The sequence below is a fragment of the Hemiscyllium ocellatum genome, chromosome 20 (genome assembly GCF_020745735.1).
Source record: "Hemiscyllium ocellatum isolate sHemOce1 chromosome 20, sHemOce1.pat.X.cur, whole genome shotgun sequence".
Lineage (NCBI taxonomy): Eukaryota > Metazoa > Chordata > Chondrichthyes > Orectolobiformes > Hemiscylliidae > Hemiscyllium > Hemiscyllium ocellatum.
In genome coordinates, this window is record NC_083420.1 from 59,278,204 (window position 1) to 59,302,685 (window position 24,482).

The window sequence follows — 24,482 nt, forward strand, 5'->3', positions numbered from 1 at the left end:
ACTCCACACAGTCAGTCTCCTGAGTCGGGAATTGAACCCGGGTCTCAGGCGCTGTGAGGCAGCAGTGCTAACCACTGTGCCACCGTGCCGCCCACAATTGTGACCAGTGGTGGTCCACAAGGATCCATGTTGGGATCACTGTTGTTTATGATATACATAAATGATCTGGAGGAAGGTGTAGCAAGTTTGCAGATGGAACCAAGATTGGTGGAGTAGCAGATAGTGAAGGGGACTGTCAGAGAATGCAGCAAAATATGGATAAATTGGAGAGTTGGGCAGAGAAATGGCAGATGGAGTTCAATCTGAGCAAATGCGAGGTGATTGGAAGAACTAATTCAAGAGTGAACTATACGGTAACTGGAAAAGCCCAAGGAAAAATTGATGTACAGAGAGATCTGGTTGTTCAGGTCCACTGTACCCTGAAGGTGACAACGCAGGTCAATAGAGTCGTCAAGAAGGCATATGGTATCCTTTCCTGCATTGGACGGGGTATTGAGTGCAAGAGTTGGCAGGTCATGGTACAGCTGTGTAGGACTTTGGTTCTGCCATATTTGGAATACAGTTCTGGCCGCCACATTTCTAAAAGGATGTGGATGCTTTGGGGAGGGTGCAGTGGAGGTTCACCAGAATGTTGCCTGGTATTGAAGGTGTTAGCTATGGAGAAAGGTTGAGTAGATTAGGATTATTTTAATTAGAAAGATGAAGGTTGAGTGGGGACCTGATTGAGGTCTACAAAATCATAAGAGGTATAGACAGGGTAGATAACAAGAAGCTTTTTTCCCAGAGTGTGGGACTCAATTACTAAGGATCATCAGCTCAAGGTGAGAGGGGAAACGTTTAAGGGAGTTATGCATGGAAAGTTCTTTACGCAGAGGGTGGTGGGTACCTTGGATGCATTGCCAGTGGTCGGGCCGGGCATGATAGGGTCATTTAAGATGTATCTAGATAAATGCAGGAATGGGCAGGGAGCAGAGGGATACAGAGCTTTATTAAATCGGTGGCAGATTTAGACAAAGGATCTGTGCAGGCTTGGAGCACCGTTGGGCCTGTTCCTGTGCTGCAATTTTCTTTCTTCTTTGTTCTTTTTATGCACACCACTCTCTGCATCAAGAAGTTGCAGCTCAGGCCCTTCTTAAATCTTCCCTCTCTCACCTCAAACCTATGCCCTCTAGTTTTAAATTCCCCATCCCTGAGAAAAAGACTATGTGCATGCATCTCAAGACTATACCCCTCATGACTTTATAAACCACAATATGGTCACCCTTCATTCTCCTACATTGGAACAAATGAATAAAGTCCTATCCTGACCAACCTGTCCCTATAACTCAGGCCCACTAGTCCTGGCAACATCCTCGTAAATCTTCTTTGCACTCTTTAAAGTTAACAATGTCTTTCTGATAACAGGGTGACCAAACTGTACACAATACTTCAAGTGCAGCCTCACCAATGATTTATACAACTGTAACATATCGTCCCAACACCTCTTCTCAATGTCTCAACAGATGAAGAAGGCCAGCATGCTAAATACCTTCATAACCACCCTGCTTAGCTGTGACACTTCCATTCCCTGGTATAACATAACTATTTTACATGTTAGCAAGGAAATCTCAATACAGTTGACATTAAGTCTAGGACCAGAAAGCAGATTGGAATCCAGGTGACAAACAGGGAAGAGGGTGACCGGTAGAGGAGATTGGAAGGATCAAAGTCAAATTTAAAAGAAAAGGTTGGGCTTTTATCCTAAAGGTTCAGGAGGGGGAGCGTGAACAGTGTCTGATCAACAATTGGATCCAGTAAGTAAGTGGACAGGCCTTTAGTTTCTGAATCCAGAATCTATTCCTCTTTTCAGCCCCAGAATTCCCAAGGTCTGAAAATCCTAGCCACCTGGGGTGAGATTTACAAAGGTACTTGAACAACAGCCATACTGTGATATTGAAAGAAGTAACCAGCCTCTTGGTTGCTCCCCTTCCATCTTGCCTCTGTTAACACTGGAAATGGGCTTACTGTTTCAACACTTTCAAATCTGGACTGACCCAAATGACCATGTTTTTAGGGCTTAAAATTCCCCTCAATGATTTGGGAACAAAGAACAAAGAACCTTGATTTACATTAAGAAAGTGTAATACAAAGTGATTGTAGAGGGAATACTGGCTATAAACATATCATTTTTTAAAGAGGTACGGGGGGAAAGAAATGAGTAGCCAGATTTTCCAAAACCTTAGAAGTTCTGTTTAAGTCTTGTACTGCAAAGGGTAAAGAGCGAACTAGTGTGGGAAATCAAAACTCACAGAAAGCAAAATAAGCACAAATTGATTTTCCAGGGTAATATCCCTCACAAGAGAGTACTTATTTAATCAATAAGGCACTGTCTCTGTTTACGTAAAACATGTGGCAAATCCTACTTTCACATCTCATGATACTATGTGGAGAGCAAAGCCAATATGTTATTTACACCTCAGTTTAGGATTACATCTGCATGACTGTCATTTTCAATCCTTTGTTTTCAAACATAGGTGAACAAAAAAGCAATGAGTTTTTAGTCATTTAGTTGTATAGTCTGTTGGATTTATAAAAATTACTGCATGATTTTATGAAAGGGAAATTTTGTTTGGCAAGTTAATGAGTGTCCTTTGAGGATGTAATAATGAAAATGGATAAAGTGTAACCCGTTGATGCCCCTGAAGTGTACTTTGGTTTCCAGAAGTTATTCAATAAGGTGCTACATGAAAGGTGATAAGAGCTGCTGTTGTTGGAGGTGGCATATTAGCATAGATTTGCTAACAAACAGGAAACAGAGAGGCCTCATAAATAGGTCAGTTTTGGTTCAACTGTAACTAGTGGAGTGCCAGAGCTAACAGCACTAGAACTTCAATAGTTATAACCTATGACAGATAAAGGAGCCAACTATAATGGAACCTCATTCACTGATGATAACAGAAAAATGTGGGAATGTATGTTTTGAGGACAGCACAAGGATATAATGTAATGATGTAATGGTTCCAAAGGAGTTAATGTTCATATTACATTGAGCTCCAAACAATGTTTTCATAGAATCCCTACAGTATGAAAGCAGCTATTCAGCCCATCGAGTCCACACTGAACCTCCTGTAATCCTGCATTTTCCATGGCTAACCCACCTAGCTTGTACATCACTGGACATTATGTGGCAATTTAGCATGTTTAATCCACCTAAACTGCACATTCAAAAATGTAACCATGCTAAATTGTGCATAGTGTTCAGGGATGTGTAGGTTAGCTGCATTAGTCAGGGAAATGGGTGGGATACTGGGTGGGATACTCTTCAGAGGGTCAATCTGGACTTGTTGGGACAAATAGTCTGTTTCCACTCTGCAGAGTTTCTATGATCTTTGGACTGTGGGAGGAAACCAGAGCAGACACGGGGAAAATGTGCAAACTCCACACAGCCAGTTGCCTCAGGTGGGTATTGAACCCAGATCCCTGGCACTGGAGGCAGCAGTGCTAACCATTGAGCCACAGTACTGCCCAGTCTTGATGCTGCACACAATCTGTGGATGCAGACAGTGAGTTCTCACCAAACATATGTTGAACTTGTACAAGGTGTACTTGCTAGATCTTAGTTGGAGTACTGTGTACAGTTGTGGGCACGATATGAAAGGATACAGGATACAGGTGTTCCCTCTCTTCAAAGGGAAGAACAACAAGAAGGCATAGCTGTAAAGTGATGAACAAAAGAAGCAAAGGTGATGTGAAAGAAAACTTTTTCACTCAGCGAGTAGTTAGGGTCTGGACTGCAGATCCTGGGAAGGTGATGGATGCAGGTTCAATAGAGGCATTCCAGAGGGCATTGGCTTATTATTTGGATTGGAATGGGTGCACAGGGATATGGGGAAAAGGCAGGAAATTGAGGTAATTTCTGCACAGAGGGGTTCTGTAATTCTAATTGGTGCAGGCTAATCCTTCACTGTAACAATTCTGTGAATTTGTGATTCAAAAGTGAAAGAAACTCGCAAAGAGAGAAGACAGGACAAGCTAACAAATTAAAAAAGACTGGGATTGAATCATTAAACTGCAGTTTTGTTGTGAGGCTTTAGAAGGGCCACATGCAGAGATCTTTACTGAAAGATTTCTGTCAAAGTGCTTGCTATTTTAGACCATAGAAAGATGTGAATTGATCGATTTCACCTGGGAAGAAGTGTGGGAAAGTCAGGAAACAATCCTTTTGGTTGTGAATAGAAGGGAAATCCTGAAAAGGGTGAGAAAACACAATAAGCAGTAGATGGCTAGCGTTACAAAAACTCCTGGATTTTAAACGTTCAAGTAAACTTGTACAAAACAGCCAGTTAATAGAATTTAAAGATTTCTTGAAGAATTTCAGACCGTATTACAGCAATACAGTGCTTAAAAGACTTTTAAATAAACTAAATACTGCACAGAGTCCAAAACACTTGACAGTAATTGCATCTAGAACAGCAATGATGAACGTAAGAGTAAGGAACCACAAATTATAAATCATATGAAGATGATACAAATTTAAACCAGCTTTATAATTATAAGATTAAAGAAAACAATGAGAAGAAATGGAAAAAGCCGTAAAACATGCACAAAAATTCAGGCTTCAAAAAGTATCATAAAGAATACAAATTATAAATTAATGACAGTTCTTAGAATATACAATTGCTTCAAAATAAAATACTAAATCTGAAATTGAGCAGGTTAATAGATTAGGAGAAAGTGAGGTCTGCACGTGCTGGAGATCAGAGTCAAGAGTGCGTTGCTAGAAAAGCACAGCAGGTCAGGCAGCATCTGAGGAACAGGAGAATTGACGTTTCGGGCAAAAGCCCTTCATCAGGATGTTGACAATGATCCTGATAAAGGGCACCGGCCTGAAACATCGATTCTCCTCCTCCTCGGATGCTGCCTGACCTGCTGTGCTTTTCTAGCAACACACTCTCAAGGTTAATAAATTATTATATCCAACGCATCCGCTTGTGTATAATGTTATTAATCAACACAATATTAAAAATATTTCACGTGTTTGAAGATGTCCCAAAATCATTCGATAATGACTTCAGTTTAAAAAGTTGAGTTGAGTTCAGCTTCCAGACGAAGCTGGAAACAATTTCATCCAGACCTCTACAGATTAGTAAAAACTGAAAATATGGACCATTTAAATAAGAGTTCACAAGTCATAGAGATGTACAGCACGGAAACAGGCCCTTTGGTCCAACTCATCCATGCCGACCAAATATCCTAATTTAATCTAGCCCCATTTGCCAGCACTTAGCCTATATCCCTCTAAACCCTTCCTAATCATGTACCATCCAGATACCTTTTAAATGTTGTAATTGTACCAGCCTCCACCACTTCTTCTGGCAGCTTCCATACACACACCACTCTCTGCGTGACAAAATTGTCCCTTAGGTCCCTTCCAAATCTTTCCCCTCTCACCCTAACCCTATGACCTCCAAACCCAGCCTTCTGGACTCCCCCAACCCAGGGAAAAGACCTTGTCTATTTACCCTATCTATACCCCTCATCTTTTTAATAAATCTTTATAAGATCATCCCTCGGCCTCCAATGCTCCAGGGAAATCAGCCCCAGCCTATTCAGCCTCTTCCTATAGCTCAAAACCTCAAATTGGAACTCTTAATTATATTTTATCGGATTTATTACAATACAAAGTAGATTTATCTTTAAGGAAAGTTATTCAAATTGTGCTGAAAGTAGAAATCAGAAAGCCAGATCGTTAGAAGGAAAACTAAAACTACAGCAAGAGGGCAACCGAATCTAATCACTTTATAAGGTATAGTCACTCTAAACAGACACATGGCAAGTCAGCTGAGAGAGTGTAACAGATGCTAGGAACCAATATAATCACTGTAAGACAACAAAGCCTCATAGGCACAGACAATGCGGGGTGGCACGGTGGCTCAGTGGTTAGCATTGCTGCCTCACAGCACCAGGGTCCCAGGTTCAATTCATGCCTCGGGTGACTGTCTGTGTGGAGTTTGCCTGTGTGGGTTTCCTCTGGGTACTCCGGTTTCCTCCCACACTCCAAAGATGTGCAGGTCAGGTGAATTGTCCATAGTTGTTAGGAGCATTAGTCAGAGGGGGGTGGGTTACTCTTTGGAGGGTCGGTGTGGATTTGTTGGGCTGAAGGGCCTATTTCCACACTGTAGGGAATCACTGTAGTCATCAGGCAGAGTCACATTTGACACAAAGGAAGTTGGTTGTAATTGTAGGGGGTCAGTTATCTCAGCTCCAGGACTCTCTGCAGGAGTTCCTGAGGATAGTATCCTATGCCCAACTATTTCAGCAATGACAGTCCCTCCATCATTAGGTCAGAAATGCAGATATTTGCCAATGATTACACAATGTTCAGCACCATCTGCGATTCCTCAGACAGTGAAGCAGTCCGCGCCCAAATGCAGTGAGATTTGGACAATACCCAGGCTTAGACTGACCAGTAACTTTCAGGTCACACAAATGTCAGAGGAAGACCATTTCCATTAACAGACAATCCAAGCATTGTGTCTTGACATTCAATTGTATTTTCATTATTGAATCCCCCACTTTCAACATCCTAGAGGATATCATTCGTCAAAAACTGTATTAAACTAGGTACAGAAGAACTGTATCTATAAGACCTCAGTGTCCAGGAGGTCCACACTGAAGTGGCTTTTCTCCTGATTCCCTAACATCCACAAGTCACGAGTCAGGAGTGTGATGGAATACTCCCCACTTGCCTGGATGGGTGCAGCTCCAATGAAAGTCAAGAAGCTGAACACCATCCAGGACAAAGCAGACGGCTTGATTGACACCACATCCATAAGCATCCCTTCCCTCCACCACTGATGGTCCTCACTGTGTACCATCTACAAGATGCTTTTAGATTCCCTACAGTATGGAAACAGGCCCTTCGGCCCAACCAGTCCACACCGATCCTCTGAAGAGTAACCCACCTTGATCCATTTCCCCTCTGACTAATGCACCTAACACGATGGGCAATTTAGCATGGCCAATTCACCTGACCCACACATCTTTGGACAGTGGGAGGAAACTGGAGCACCCGGAAGAAAACCACGCAGGCACAGGGAGAACGTGCAAACTCCATACAGACAGTTACCCGAGGCTGGAATTGAAGCTGGGACCCTGGTGCTGTGAGGCAGCAGTGCTAACCAAACATCCTCAGACAGCACCTTCCAAACCCATGACCACTTCCATCCAGAAGGACAAGGGCAGCGGATATATGAGAAAACTACCACCTGCAAGGTCTCTTCCAAGACTTTCACCACCCTGACTTGGAAATACACTGCCATTCCTTCAGTGACACTAGGCCAAACTCCTAGAATTCCCTCCCTGACAGCACATGGGCTGCAGCAGTTCAAGAAAGCGGCTCACCACTACCTTCTCAAAGGCAACTAGGGATGAGTAATAAATGTCCCAGCTTGCAACACCCATCTCGCACGAATGAGTTTAAAAAGTCAATGTTGAATAGCCCCCTTCTACCAACAAAAATGATCACTTGAATTTTTCTTTGTGTCTCAGAAAACCAAGGAAGTGTCCTAATGGCCTTCCCTGAACCAAACTAATGACCAACCCAGGGGAGGCAGACCAATGTGTGGTCAAGAAAAGGAAACTATCTGGTATAAAAATCCAGGACACTGCAAAGAAAGAGACTACCTTTTCAATTAATAAGACATGTTCAGTCCAGAAAGCCAGGCTATGAAGAGGAAATAAATATTTGTTTCAACTGAGAACTTGTCACTAACATGTGGTTTGTGTGTGGAATGAAATTATTGAGGAAGTGGCAGATTTCAGTACAATTACAATATTTAAAAGGCATTTGGATTACAACATGAATAAAAGAAGTTTGGAGGGATATGGGCCAAATGCAGGTAAGTGGAACCAGTTTAGTTTGGGATTATGTTCGGCATGGACTGGTTGGACCAAAAGATCTGCTTCCATGTTGTATGACATAGAACATAGAACATAGAATGTAGAACATTATAGTGCAGTACAGGCCCTTCAACCACTGATGTTGCGCCGACCTGTGAAACCAATCTAAAGCACATCTAACCTACACTATTCCATTATCATCCATATGTTTATTCAATGACCATTTAAATGCCCTAAATGTTGACAAGTCTACTACTGTTGCAGGCAGCGCATTGCACGACCTTACTACTCTCTAAGTAAAGAATCTATCTCTGACATCTGTCCTATATCTATCACCCCTCAATTTAAAGCTATGTCTTTTCATGTTAGCCATTGCTATCGAGGAAAAATCGTCTCCCTGTCCACCTTATCTAATCCTCCGATCATCTTATATGCCATTATTAAGTAACCTCTTAACCTTCTTCTCTCTAATGAAAACAGCCTCAAGTCCCTGAACTTATCATCATAAGACCTTCCCTCCATACCAGGAAACATCCTCATAAATTTCCTCTGCATCGTTTCCAAAGCTTCCACATCCTTCCTATAATGCGGCGACCAGAATTGTATGCAATACTCCAAGTGCAGCCACACCAGAGTTTTATACAGCTGCAGCATGATCTCACGGCTCTGAAACTCAATCCCTCTACCAATAAAAGCTAACACACTGTTCACCTTCTTAATAACCTTGTCAATCTGCATGGCAACTTTCAGGGATTTATATACATGGACAGCAAGATCTCTCTGCTCATCCACACTACTAAGAATCTTACCATTAGTCCAATTTCCTGTATCTCAAAATGAATCACCTCACACTTTTCCACATCAAACTCCATGTGCCACTTTTCAGCCCAGCTCTGTGTCCCACTGTAACCTGCAACTCCACCGACTTTAGTGCTATCTATGTCCACATCCAGGTCATTTATAAAATGGACCCAAATCAGATCTTTGCAGTACACGACTCTTACATGAACTCCAGGATTAACATTTCCCATCAACCACCACATTCTGTCTTCTTAAAGCTAGTCAATTTCTGTTCCAAAATGCTAAAATCACCCTCAATCTCATGTCTCCGTACTTTGTGCAATAGTCTACTGTAGGGAACCTTATCAAACACCTTACTGAAATCCATATACACCACATCAACTGCTCTACCCTCATCCACCTGTTTGGTCACATTCTCAAAGAACTCAATAAGTTTGTGAGGCATGACCTACTCTTCACAAAACCATACTAACTATCCCTAATCAACTTGTTCATTTCTAGATGATTATAAATCCTATTTCTTATAATAATTTCAAAACTTTGTCCACAACAGAAGGGTCACTGGTCTATAATTACCAAGGTTGTCTCAACTGCTCTTCTTGAAGATGCGGACATTTCCTATCCTTCAGTCTTCTGGTACTATTCCTGTAGATAATGATGACATACAGATCAAAGCCAAAGGCTATGCAATCTCCTCCCTGGCTTCCCAGAGAATCTGAGGATAAATCCCACTCAGCCGAGGGGACTGATCTATTTTCACACTTTCCAGAATTGCTAACACTTCCCCCTTATGAACCTCAATCATGTCTAGTCTATTAGCCTGTACCTCAGTACTCTCCTCGACAACATTGTCTTTTTCTTGTGTGAATACTGACAAAAAAATACTCATTTATATCTCTTCAGACTCCACGCACAGTTTCCTACCACTGTCCTTGACTGGCCCTAATCTTACCCTGCTCATGCTTTTAATCCTGACATACCTGTATGAACAATCACAGGGTGAAAGGTATCCAGGATAAGGTTATGGGACAAGTGCTTGTATTCGCATAAAAGAGGTTGTCTAAAAGGAAGAGCTGTTCTGCAGTCAGTGCAAGGAACTAGGCAGAAAACGAAGGAGCAGAACTCAAAGGTCAGAATCGCGGAGTCGCATGCTAATTGGCACGGGAGAAAAATTAACGTACATCTTAAAGACTGTTGTGGCAGAAATGGGACACTGGCACCACTACTGGGGAAAATGGGGGCTGTGCTGTGAGAATGGTGTCCACCCAAACTGTCTTGGAGCCTATTTCACAGCAATAATGCAGAGAGGTTGTGAAACTCAGTGGGGGGGGGGGGGGCAAGGGATAAATCTGGTAAAACTTGGTTAATCTGACAGTAAAGATATGGCAAGAGAGAAAAGCTATTTCTATGAATATTAACACAATAGGAATGGATAGCGTTTACAAGTATAAGAGTTAATCAGTAGATAGAGTTAGAAGCTACAAAAATATTTAAGGACTAAAAACTCTGTATTTGAATGAATATAACACTCAAAACAAATAAATGAACTGAGAGCATGGACAGAACTAAATAATTACAATATAATAACCATTTCAGAGACATGGCTACAGGACGTCATGGATTGGGATGTGTATATTGAAGGGTTAGGAAGAACAAGTTGATAGAAAAAGATGGAGGCGGTTTAATTAATGCTGGTATTAGCACAATGGAAAGGAATGCCTGACATTCTGCAGACTAGGATGTGGAAGCAATTTGGGTAGAAATTAGAAATTTTAAAAGGCAAGAAGTCATTTGTTGGAATGATTTATAAGCTCCTTAACAGTAACCACATGGTGGGACTGAATATAAAGGAAGAAATAATGGAAGTTTGTTAGAAAGGTATGATGATAGTTATATAGATTTTTAACCTACATACAGATTGGAAAAATCAGAAAGGCAAAGCTGGCTTTGATAGAGAATGTTTTCAGACTAATTTCCTAGAACATCATGTCTGGTGCCAACTCACAGAGCAGATCGGAAGGAGATCGGATTGATTAATGACCTCGTAGCATAGGGTCTTCTAGGTAGCAGTGATCATAATAAGATTGAATTTTACATTCAAGTTTGGGTCCAAGACTAAGCATCTTAAAATTAATCAAAGGCATTTATGAGGGTATGAAAGTACAACTAGGTAAAGTGAACAGAAAATTAGGTTAAAACACGGGTGAATAGGGATGCAAAGCAGACACTTAAGAGGATATTTCAGAAAACAGAATAAGTTAATTCCAATGAGAAATAAAAATTCTGATGGGGAGATCTACTATTCTAAGGGGGAGACCTACTATCTAGTCAACTTAAAAAGTAAAATGTAGTAATGAACTTAATGATGAAGCATAAAGACAGGTGGTAGGTCAAAGAGAATTACTAAAAGGTTAATGAAGAGGGAGAAGTTACAGAATGAGAGAAAGCTAGCTGGAAATATATAAACAGATGATAAGAGTTTCAATGGCTATTTTTAAGAGAAGAGTTAACAAAGTGAGCATTGGTTTATAGAAAGTAAGCCTGGGGATAAATAATGGAATAGTAGCTCAGTGGTTAGCACTGCTGCCTCACAGTGCCAGGGACCCAGGTTTGATTCCAGCCTTGGAGTTTACACATTCTCCTTGTGTCTACGTGGGTTTCCTCCCACAGTCCAAAGATGTGCAGATTAGGTGAATTAGCCACACTAAATTGCCCATAGTCAGGTTGTAAGTTTGCTTGTTGAGCTGGTAGATTTGTTCTCAGATGTTTCAGTGTGGTGGTAGGTCCTTGGGCTACCATGATGCCTAGGTGCTGGAGTAGTCCAGTTGACATCTCTGAGATGTCTTTGATGTATGGCGGTGTGGCTAGAGTCTCTGGATGTGTTGTGTCTTCTTGTTTAGGTCTGACATGTAAAAATCGGCAGACTGCGCCTATCAGGTCGAGAATGTGGTGCCGGAAAAGCCCAGCAGATCAAGCAGCATCTGAGGAGCAGGAGAATTGACATTTTGGGAAAAAGTCCTTCATCAGGAATGAGGCTGTGAGCCGAAGGAGTGGAGGAGGTGCTTATCAGGTACCCGCTGGTCTTGACTACTTTGTATAGGTGTTTTTCCTCAGCTTTTTGTATTTCTTGGGTGGTACAGTGTGTTGTAGCTCATTACAATAATATCCTAATGCAGCTCCATTTGTGTGTGTTGGGGTTATTGATCCTGTAGTTGACTATCTGGTCAATGTGTGTGTAGCTTTCCTGTGGACACTGGTCTGCAACTCTCCATTGGTTTTTTTGTTCTACTGTGATTTCTGGGAAGGAGAGTCTGTTCTCGTTCTCTTTCTCTTTGGTGAACTTTATACCAGTAGGGTATATAATCCATACATTAAAGACATTTCGGGGATGACGACCAGACTACTCCAGCCCCTAAGCAGCATTGTAGCCCACAAACCCTTCACCACAGTGAAACAGCTCCTGATGAATTTAAAGGACCCCATACCAACAGCCAGCAGAACAAACGTCAGATACAAACATTACATTGGACAGACAGGGAGGAAACTAGCCACCAGGTTACATGAGCACCAACTAGCCAGCAAAAGACATGACCAACTATCACTAGTATCCATACACACGGAGGAAGAGGGAGACCAGTTCGACTGGGACAATACATCCATCCTGGGGCAGGCTAAACAAAGACCTGCACAGGAATTCCTAGAGGCCTGGCATTCAAACCGGAACTCCATTAATAAACACGTCGATTTGGATCCCATTTACCAACCTCTCAGATAAAGAACCCAGAATGATATCACCCACCACAACAGACCAAGACATAAATAGCAAGCAGGACAAAACACCAGTGCTTCATCAGAGGCTCACTGATGATGTTACCCAGCATGGAGATAAAACATGTGAGAATAAACCTACCAGCTCAGCAAGCAAACTGATACACAACCTGAGCTGCAAATCTTCTCTAAAATCGCAAATTGTCCATAGTGTTCAGAGGTTTGTAGATTAGGTGCATTAGTCAGGGGTAAATGTTGAGCAATAGAGTAAGTGAATGAGTCTGGGAGGATATTCATTGGAGGGTCGGTGTGGACTTATTGGATCAAATGGCTTGTTCCACACATAGGGATTCTATGAAAGTGAGGCAGATGCATGGAACAGGTATTTGGCATTACCTTTCACTGTACAGGTTGTAGTTAATATCTGTAAGATAATAAATGTTAGGAAGAGAGGAACTCAGAAGAGTGGTACTAAATGGTGCTGAGGATTGACCTGTTTTAGGTCCCCGTGGATTTCATCATAGGGTCTGAAAGAAAGTGGCTTGTGAGATAGTTAATGCTCCAAAACCCCTGAGAATCTAATGGGAAGGCACCGTTAGATTGGAAGATAGTGAACTCTTCTTCAACAGTGGAGCGGGACAAATGTCAGGAAACTGCAAGCCAACTAGCAATAGGGAAAAATCACAGAATCATAAAGATGGCAGAAGGAGGCCATTCAGCCCATAGTGTCTGGACAAGCTCGCCAAAAGAGCATCAGGACTAAGTGTGATTTTCCTGACTTATTCCCATACCCCTGCAGAATATTTCTATTAAAGTAACTATCTAAATTCCTCTTCAATGCCTCAATTGATCCTGCCTCCACCACATTTGAGGGCAGTGCATTCCAGACTCAAATCCTTCATGTGAAAAAAGTTTTTCTTACCTTACCTTTGCTCTTTTTTGCAAATCTCTTTAAATCCGAGCCTCAAATTTCTTGATCCTTTTCCAAGAGGGAACATTTTCTTCCCACCTACTCTATCCACACTCTCATAATTTTGCAAACCACTAACAGGTCTCCTCTTAGCATTTTTCTTTCCAGGAAGAAAAGTCCTAATTTCATTAGCCTAACCTCATCACAAACTCCTCATCCCTAGAACCATTCTTGTAAAATACTTCTGCACTCTCTCCAAGGCGTTCACATCTTTTCTATGATGCGGTGCTCACAACTCTACACAATATTCCAACTGAGGTCCAACTTGTCTTATATAAATTCAGCATCACCTCCTTGCTCTTGTACTTTCTGCTTCTATTAATGAAGGCCAGGATGTTTAATTACTGATCTCCCCAACCACCTTTCAATCTTCAAATATCTGTGAACATATGAAGGCTGTCTACTACTGCACCAACAGGTTTATTGCCCTTTGTTTTAGATTGACTGTCCACTTTCTTCCTCATAAAATGTATCATTCCCCACTTCTCTACATTGAACTTCACCCAACACCTATCTGATCACTCCACCAATGTTCCTTTGAAGTTCTTCACTTCCCTCCTCCCCCTTTACAATACTTTGAGATTTCAAATCATCTACAAACTAATTAAGATAGATCAAGAAAAATAGGGTCCCGATATGAACCCTTGGGGAGTTCCTCCGTCCTAATTACTAACCATTGAACATTACTTCATTTCCCATTACTCAGCCAATATTGCATATTTGTGTTGCTATGGTCCATTTTATACATGAGCTACAATCGTGCATAGCAGTCTGTTATATGGTACTGTATTGAATGCCTTCAGAGTTCCACATACACCACATCAGATTCATTATCCTCATCAACCCTTCCTGTTTCTTCTTCAAAAATGTCTGGCAAGTTAGCTAAATAGGTGGCACGGTGGCTCAGTGGTTAGCACTGCTGCCTCACAGCGCCAGGGACCAGGGTTCAATTCCCGCCTCAGGTAACTATCTGTGTGGAGTTTGCACATTCTCCCTGTGTCTGCGTGGGTTTCCTTGAGGTGCTCTGGTTTCCTCCCACAATCCAAAGATGTGCAGGTTCGGGTGAATTGGCCATGCTAAATTGCCCGTGGTGTTAGGTGCATTAGTCAGAGGTAAATATAGGGGAATGGGTCTGGGTGGGTTGCTCTTCAGAGGGTCAGTGTGGACTTGTTGGCTGAAGGGCCTGTTTCCACACTGTAGGGAACCTAATCTAATATGATTTCCCTTCTAGAAATCATACAAACACTTCCTAGTCTACACGCCTTAGTCATTAGTGTGACTACAAATTCTACCTAGGATGATTTTTAAAATATTCATTCATGAAATGTAGAGTATTAGAGTAGGGGAATGGGTCTGTGAGGGTACTCTTTGGAGGATTGGTGTGGACTTATTGGGTCAAATAGCCTGTATTCCACACTCTATGGATTCTATGATTCTTGACACCATTCAGGGCAAAGCAGCGCACTTGACTGGCACCACATCCACAAGCATCCACTCCTTCCACCATCGACACTCAGTATCAGCAGTGTGTACTATCTACAAGATGCAGTGCAGAATGTCACCAGAGATCCTTTGATAGCACTGTCCAAACCCATGGCCACTTCCATCTAGAAGGACAAGAGCAAAGTTACATGGGCACGCCACCATTTGCAAGTTTGCCTGCAAGCCATTTACCATCCTGACTTGGAAATCTATTGCTGTTCTTATATTGTCACTGGGTCAAAATCCTGGAATTCGCTCCTTAAGTGCATTGTGGGTCAATCCACAGCACATGGACTGCAGTGGTTCATGAAGAAGCAACTCATCACCTTCCCAAGGGCAACTATGGACGAGCAATAAATGCTGGTCCAACCAGCAATGCACATATTCTTTCTATCTCTCACGCTCACACTCTTATTTTCATACTCCCTCTCTCTCAGACACTGACACTCTCTGTCTCTTACACACACACACACACACACACAATCTCTCATCCTCGCTCACACATACTCTGACTTGCTCAGCTATTTTAACTCACTAACACTGTCTCTCTCGCACACTTACTCAGACACTTTCGCACATACTCTTTGTCACCTACACACACCCAATGTCTCTCACTGATGTGACATTAGGAGGGTATACAGAATGGCTGGGGCATGAGTGCTAGAAGGCCTAATATCCTTTAATAAAACTAGGCCAAAGTCCCAGGAAGGAGAACTAGAATTTCAGACCAGCCCGCCTCAGCACTTATCGCCATCCGTAGCTACCTTGGATCTGTGTCCTGAGGCTGACAGACCTGCTCTGGTCACTCCCCTACTCCCTCCTCTCTCTACAAGTGAAAACCATGTCCATGGGGAGGGAGCTGACTTGGGAGATCTTCTAACTCATGGTGACAATCCCATCTGTACTTCCTGTATCCTCGAAATCGAAATCTTTCATTATTTTAATGATTAGCCTTTTGTTTAAACAAGAGAAAGGAAATGCAAACTTTCTTGACACACACTACAGGACTGGCACAGGGGCTCAGTGGTTAGTGCCACTGCCTCACAGTGCCAGGGACCTGGGTTCAATTCCAGCCTCGGGTGACTGTCTGTGTGGAGTTTGCACATTTTCCCCATGTCTGCGCGGGTTTCCTCCGGGTTCTCCAGCTTCCTCCCACGATTTAAAGATGTGTAGGTTAGATGGATTCACCATGGGAAATGTTGGGTTATAGGGTAGGGGGAGTGAGTCTGAAAGGGATGCTCTTGGTAGGATCAATGTGGGCTTGTTGGGCTGAACTGACATACTGTAGGGATTCTATGAACATACCTGCAGTAATTATGATATTATCCAATTATCTCTCTGCACCCCCTACAGTGCCTTTATTGAGTTTGACTACCAGAATGGCACTCATTATTCCAACTAGATGTGACACAGGTTCAACACCCCTTTCCTACTTTTCAGTGTGAACCCTGTACAATTAAAAGGTCTGGAGCGCAGCTTGATTGGCTTTGCTAACTTATGGCCGAATTTGTTAATTGTTGATAGACTCCTATTGGATCAGTGCCCTATAGTCCTGCCACCTCCAAGCCTGCACGATGGTGGCCAATTAAGTGGTGAAGGGGAGGAACAATCAACAAAACCTAAATCCTATCCAATCCAGACTGAATGGGGCCTCAGTAGATACCTCCAGAAGAGAGATCCCAAAAAGCTATCTCCCTGAGAATTATCTGTACGGGTCTCTCTGGAATAGGGATCTCGACAGCAATTCTGAATCCTACCGAGACAGGCCTGTTCCATACCAGGGAACCAATGACAATCATCCTCGACCAACAGACCTGAGAACAATTAACCTCAGAAAACTACCCACCTGACCGATACCACAAGGCCCCAGGCACATCCTGAGTTGAAAACCAGCTCGCAAAACCCACAGAAAGTAAGGAAATCCTCACCTGGTAAATCCAAATCCTGATGAAGGGTTTTTGCCTGAAACGTTGATTTTCCTGCTCGGATGCCGCCTGACCTGCTGTGCTTTTCCAGCACCACGCTGATCTAGGCTCTGATTTCCAGCATCTGCAGTCCTCACTTTTGCCTAAATCCAAAACACACCTACCGCATCAGCAGACTCAACCTAGATTAAAGGCCTATACCATACAAGTCTTCATCAAGACACCAGGTTTGGCAAGCAGGAGCAGCTGAATGTACTTCAAAATCGCGCCTTTCCCCAGTGGCGAGCTAATATTCCCGAGCCCCCAAAGTTTCCAACCTGCCTAACAGGGATGGGAAGGTGGGTGGTGACTTGGAGATACTGAGGACTGCAGATGCTGGAAAGTCAGAATCGACAAAGTGTGGAGCTAGAGGAAGCACAGCAGGTCAGGCAACATTAGAGGAGCAGAAGAGTCAACATTTCAGGTCCGAACCTTTCATCAGGACTGGGGGAGGGGGAAGGGGCTGAGAAGTAGAAGGTGGGGGCTGGAGCTGGGGCTGGGTGACAGGGCTGGGTGGAACGGTGATAGGTGGATGCAAGTAGGAGGTGATTGAGATTGGTCAGTGGCAAGAGTGGACCGGATAGGTGGGAACAAAGGTTGAGTCGGGTCAAGTGGGTGGGGTGGAGAGGGAGGGGTGGACCTGGGATGAGGAGGGGGTTGGGGAGATTTGGAAGCTGATGAAATCTATGTTAAGGCCGTGTAGTTGTAAGCTTCAGAGATGGAAGATAAGGTGATTTTCCTCCAGTTTGTGTGTGGCCTTGTTTGACAGTGAAGGAGGCACAGACATGTCGCTGGGGGAATGGGAGGGGGAGTTGAAACAGCTGGCAATCGGACTTTGGGTTTGATTGGAGCATATGGATCATAGATGTTCCTGAGTTTGCACTCGGTCTCCAATGCAGAGGAGACCACATCAGGAGCAACGGACGTAATAAATCAGATTACAGGAAATGTAGGTGAATCTCTGCCGGAGTTGGAATGATTCTTTGGGACATTGGATGTAGGTGAGAGAGAAGGTGGGGACAGGATTTGCATATCCTCCAACCTCGGGGAAAGGTGCCCGGTGTGGAGGAGAGGTTGGTGGGCAGTGTGGACCTAATGAGGGAGTCACAGAGGGAACCCCAACGGTAGGAAGCCTGATGAGAGTGAAGAGTCTATGATTAAAACTGCTGTTTGACTTTGTGATGAAGCTGTTCCCTTAACAAGGTTATCTGGTCCTTGGCTTTTTTTTTAAAAGAGGTCGTAAACGACACAGACTCTGAAAAGTCTAAGGCTGAAGGGTTTCAGCACCAATTTGTTTATAGTTACCGCTATAGATATTGCTTCAGGCAGAAGGTTTTCAAGTTTAAATAAAATCATTTGTACAGAGAAAGTGGAGTGGCCAGTTCACCCAGCTCAGCTTCTCTCTGGTTTGGTTTGGTTTTTAGCACAACATGTGAAAAAAGCTGTTGGACCCAAAGAAGCAGGTCCAGGTTGGTACTCTCTCTCTGACTTCTATCTTGTAAGACCCTGTGTTTGGTTTTACCTTTTGTGCCAAAGGGTGTTAATGGGAATCGGTGAAAAAGTACTTGGAACAGCATCATTAAGTTGGGATGATCTGTTGGGTTTTCAGATAGGTGAAGTTATTCAGTATTCTGTTCTCTTTTGTTTGTGTTTCTTTCAATAATCCTGTAAATAAATTCTGTTTTGTTTCAAACTAAGTAGTTTGACCAGCCTATTCTCTCCTGAAATATCCACGTTACACCTGCTTTAAACAATTAGCAAAGTTAAGGTCTGTTCTATTTTCTTAAAATGTTTTGAGGGGGTCTGGCCTGGTCTATAGCAGCTTCTAATAGTGCTTTAACCTCTGTTTAACCTGATAGTGTATTTAATTGCTGTCCTCTGTATAATTGTGTTAATTTCACTGTTTTATTGCATTTGCCTTTTATTTCTTACTTACCTTTTTGTATTTATATAATCACAGAGATAATTTAGCCCTGAAACACATGTCTACTGCCTTCTTCATTTCATATTCTCTCACTAAATCCAGTGTGAGAACCAGGGATCTGGGGATGATTCGAACAACCCGAAAATCAGCAAATTGTTCATTCCAAACCAGAATCCCTGCAGTTGGCAGCAATGATGGTGCGTGTGGGCATAAGGTAAATTTTCTGGAGGTTAAATACGAGTCCCAAGAGCCAGGAAGTAATGTAGGGTGAGTAACGGGGGTGAAGAAGTGCACCTGGTGCATTGAGTAGTCAGTGCTGGTGGGCTGGGTAGATGATGTCCCTCAAGCTTCACTCACTGGTGGTGCCAACCTGTGCAAAGTCATTATGTTTCTTGTGGTGCCGTTGCTAGGTGCTGGTGGCAGACTCTTTCAGGGGACATTTCTGTCTGCTTTCTGAACGTGACCCTGGAGGGTCTCTTGGTCTTCCCTCAGTGCGATGGTATATTTCCACTGTTGCGCATTATAGTTGGTGCATGTTGTGTTGGGACAGTGCCCCTTTAAGAGATGAGTCAGATGACACAAAGTGAGCAGTCAGCCAGGGCTCATGGGTTTGCTCAGCTTTTACAGAGTACAGACCTTCAGCAAATAAATGTTCCTTTGGGCTGCAGCAAACTATGAGTTTTTGTACATTCTTAGTTCTGAATGGAACCTAGTAACTGTCCATTAGAGAATATCTACTTGTTCAGCCCCATTATTAATACCTCTAATGCCTCCTCCCTCTGTCTGAATCATTTTTGCTTTAAAACAACAACATCTTTCATGAATTTTCTTTCAAAGGTATGGTCTGCTTTTAAGAAGAGCCAGCTGATTGTGTCACATGATTTCCAACAATGTGACTGATCTCATCTGGTTGGAGGTGCTGCAACAACTTGGATCTATGTTGCATGAGTGCAGATGCTGTGATGACAGCAAATTTGCAAGCTGTCCCCTTCAAAAAACCCTTCTCAGGGGCAAATAGGGGTGGGCAATAAATGCTGGCTTAGTCAGTGCAGCCCACATCCCATGACTGAATAAGAAAAAGTGCAAGCAGATTTCAAATTACTCACATCGTGTGGAACCATAGCCTCTAGATGCCTTGAGACTGTGCAGTGCTGGACATTTCAGGCTGTATATCTTTGCTAAATGGCTCAGTAAGCGGAAAGGCTAGTTTTCAATGCAGGGTAACACCAACAGCATAGGCCCAATTCCCACATCAAGCTAGGATTCCCACAAAGTACTCTCCTTCTCAACTTTGCCTGTCACCTGAGACGTGGCGACCCTGGGGTTAAAGCACCATCAGTTGTCTCTCTCTTGAATGGAGAGAGCAACCCTATGGTCTATTAAGATCAGCGGAGAAATCCTCCCAGTGTATCACCTGGGATACTATCTGTCATCTAAGGCTGACAATGATATAAAGATTCAAAAACACATTCAATCTTCTAGTGCCAACTTTGGACAGCTAAGAAAGCAAGTCTTCAACAGCCATGACATTCTCACTTATACCAGTAACCGTGTGTATAAGGCTGTTATCCCTCTGACTGTTCTATATGGCTCTGAAACTTAGCCTACATATATTTGCCACCTCAAAGATCCTTGAAAAGTCCCATCAATGCTGTTTGGGATGGATTCTCCACATCAGCTGGGAGGACAGGTGCACTTACATCAGCGTCCTTGAAGCAGCTAACAGCCCCAGCTTACTGGGCCAAAACCATCTGAAACCATTTCCGCTGGAACGGACACGAGGTTAGGATGCCTGACTTGCAAAAGCAAATCTTCAAATGAGGCACTTGAATGAAAGGAGGGCAAAGGAAGTTTTTCGAAGACTCCCCGCAGGATTCCCTCAAGAAAAATGACAAAGATATCGACATATGGAAGACTCTCGTTCAGATGAATCCGATTCGGAGGAACCTCCCGTGTGAAGGGACACGGTTCTTTGGTAGTACTCACCAGGCTGAGGAAGTACTGAAAAGGAACCGGAGACAGGAATGCCAGCCTTCCTGAAGCCAGGGATCAATTCCACGTCCCGGAAACACCTGCCAGATGTATGGTCCTAAATGGTGCTCAAGGATCTGGCTCATCGGCCACACAAGGACCCACAGAACCCAGGACCAGGAACTCAGAATCTCCTCGCTGGACAATCATACACTTTAGCGAGTGATTGTTGCCAACAGTCCTGTGGAGACAATTACGACTTTACTATTTTTGCCTTTCCTAATGCATTATTCACCATAGCCCAGGCAATTCATGGGCTTGAAGCAATGTTCATTAGGAGCAGAGAGCATCAATGGGTATAACTTTGAATTAAGATAAATCAGGATATTCAAATGGAGCGATTCTGGGTTAAAACTGTACAGTAACGTGTGCCTTGTCAGTTGGTAAATGGATCATTTTTAAAGCCAGCTGAACGCTTGAATGTAAAATAATTAGCAGACCAAGTTACAATTTCTACAGAGGTGACATTACAACTTGATTCACATGCTAGTACATGACTGGCTGAACGCATTCAACAACCAAAGTCTTAATCATCAAAGTGTAATGCTTAGCAGGAAGTGTGGAGATTGACGTCACTGGGAGAATCATCATGAAAAGCATGAAACCAAGGGGAATATTTGTCATGAACAATGCCAGATTACTGATCATTTGTAACATCTGTGTTTGCACCCTTCACAGAATTGGTCAAGCAGTTAATTGCACTGCAAAATAACAAGTTTCCCCTTGTTCCACCATTTATTTATGTTTTCTGCATTTTCTTGTTATCCCATTGGACTATTAATAACTAAAGTCTGAATAGACTGGGAGCAAAAGATTTGGATTAATAATTTGTTGATTCAATTCTGGAATGTGGGAAATTTGGGAAGGAAAACAGGGGCATATTGTAAGGGAAATTTGAGGTTAAGTGGGAAGATTTTCACTTTAATTCCTTATTCAAGCCAGGAACCAAGACTGAAGTTGAGATTTGGGAGACAGAACTGTTATTATGTTAGCTCCCAGAAAATCTAATGTTCCCATCAATGAAAACAATACAAGACTACATAGAATCACTTCATAAATCCAGCACAGAACAAGCCATCCAATCACTGGTGGTTTTACATTCTGCCCTTTCTGTCTACTTTCTCACAGCCTGCTGCATATCTTACTTTTCTCTCAAGCATTTGTCGAATTCCATTTTCTAACCAATTTGATCATCTACTTCCAGTTAGCTGTGAATTTTAATCACCTCTGGACAAAGAAACTCCTACAGTTTCCATTTCACCAGTATTGGCTATCATGAGTATAGGAGTTGGGATGTAATGTACAGGGAGAAAGTGAGGACTGCAGATGCTGGAGATCAGAGCTGAAAATGTGTTGCTGGAAAAGCGCAGCAGGTCAGACAGCATCCAAGGAGCAGGAGAATCAACGTTTCGAGCATGAGCCCTTCTTCAGGAATGAGGAAAGTGTACTAAGCAGGCTAAGATAAAAGGTAGAGAGGAGGGACTTGGAGGAGGGGCGTTGGAAACGCGATAGGTGAAAAGAGGTTAAGGTGAGGGTGATAGGCTGGAGTGGGGGTGGGGACGGAGAGGTCAGGAAGAAGATTGCAGGTTACGAAGGTGGTGCTGAATTCAAGGGTTGGGACTGAGACAAGGTGGGGGGAGGGGAAATGAGGAAACTGGAGAAATCTGAGTTCATCCCTTGTGGTTGGAGGGTTCCTAGGCGGAAGATGAGGAGCTCTTCTTCCAGCCGTCATGTTGCTATGGTCTGGCGATGGAGGAGTCCAAGGACCTGTATGTCCTTGGTGGAGTGGGAGGGGCAGTTGAAGTGTTGAGCCACGGGGTGGTTGGGTTATTTGATCCGGGTGTTCCATAGGTGTTCTCTGAAAGGTTTTGCAAGTAGGTGGCCTGTCTCCCCAATATAGAGGAGGCCACATCGAGTGCAGTGGATGCAGTAAATGATGTGTGTGGAGGTGCAGGTGCATCTGCTGCACCTGATGTGGCCTCCTCTATATTGGGGAGACAGGCCACCGACTTGCGGAACATTTCAGAGAACACCTCTGGGACACCCGGACCAACCAACCCAACCACCCCGTGGCTCAACACTTCAACTCCCACTCCACCAAGGACATGCAGGTCCTTGGACTCCTCCATCGCCAGACCATAGCAACACGACGGCTGGAGGAAGAGCGCCTCACCTTCCGCCTAGGAACCCTCCAACCACAAGGGATGAACTCAGATTTCTCCAGTTTCCTCATTTCCCCTCCCCCCCACCTTGTCTCAGTCCCAACCCTCGAACTCAGCACCACCTTCCTAACCTGCAATCTTCGTCCTGACCTCTCCACCCCCACCCCCACTCCGGCCTATCACCCTCACCTTATCACCCTCACCTTAACTTCCTTCCACCTATCGCATTTCCAACGCCCCTCCCCCAAGTCCCTCCTCCCTACCTTTTATCTTAGCCTGCTGGACACACTTTCCTCATTCCTGAAGAAGGGCTCATGCCCGAAACATCGATTCTCCTGCTCCATGGATGCTGCCTGACCTGCTGCGCTTTTCCAGCATATTATGTACAGGACAATGGTTAGGCCACTTTTGGAATATTGCATTCAATTCTGATCTTCCCGATGTAGGAAGGATATTGCCAAACTTGAAAGAAGTGCAGTAAAGATTTACAAGGATGTTGCCAGGATTGGAGGGTTTGAGCTATGGGGAGAAGCTAAACAGGCTGAGACTATTTTCCCTGGAGCATCGGAGGCTGAGGGGTGACCTTATAGAGATTTATAAAATCATGAGGGGCACAGAGATGGTGAATAGACAAGGTCTTTTTCCTTGGGTAGGGGAGTCTAAAACTAGAGGGCATAGTTCTAAGGTAAGAGGGGAAAGATGTAAAAAGGACCTAAGGGGCAACTTTTTCACACAAAGGGTGGTGCGTGTATGGAATGAGCTGCTAGAGGAAGTGGTGGAGGCTGGTACAATTACAGCACTTAAACTGCTTTGGGATGGGTATATGTATTGGAAGGGTTTGGTGGTACAAGGCCAAATGCTGGCAAATAGGACGAGATTAATTTAGGATATCTTGTCAACGTGGTCAAGTTGGACAGAAGGATCTGTTCCATCTCTATACCTCAATGTGATAACTATGTCCCTTAGTTGTGAATCCTTCCATAATGCAAACTTTCACTTCATAGTGACCTTATCCAGCTCTAAAGGCCTCTATCTTCAAAGTCTTCCCAAAGACAAACATTATACCTTCTACAATTGCTTCTGATAGCCCTGATCTTTCTGATTTGCGCCATTCCTACAAATCATCCTTCCACCTAATCCAGTGTCTCTGCCGATATGGAGGCAGGGTTAGAAGTTTGTTTCTGAGGTTCCCACTAACTAATTGGTGGAGAGTGTGCCCCCTCCTTTGGCACCCTGTGAAACCCAGGGCTGATTCTATACACCTGAACCATTGCTGGGAGCTTTCCCCACTCAGTGAATGCCAGAAATTCCTCAGAATTGAACCTTGTGAGGAATGTTACGTCCTACAGTGGATGATTACAGCTAACAAAGAAGAAAAGTCACTTCAGTGTATGTTGCTTGACCCTCAGTGCTGGTGTTAATCCATCATCGATCTGCTTCCTCCCCGCACTGTGGTTAGGCTTTTGCCTTCAGGAGGATATTTGTGTTCATTGTGGCAA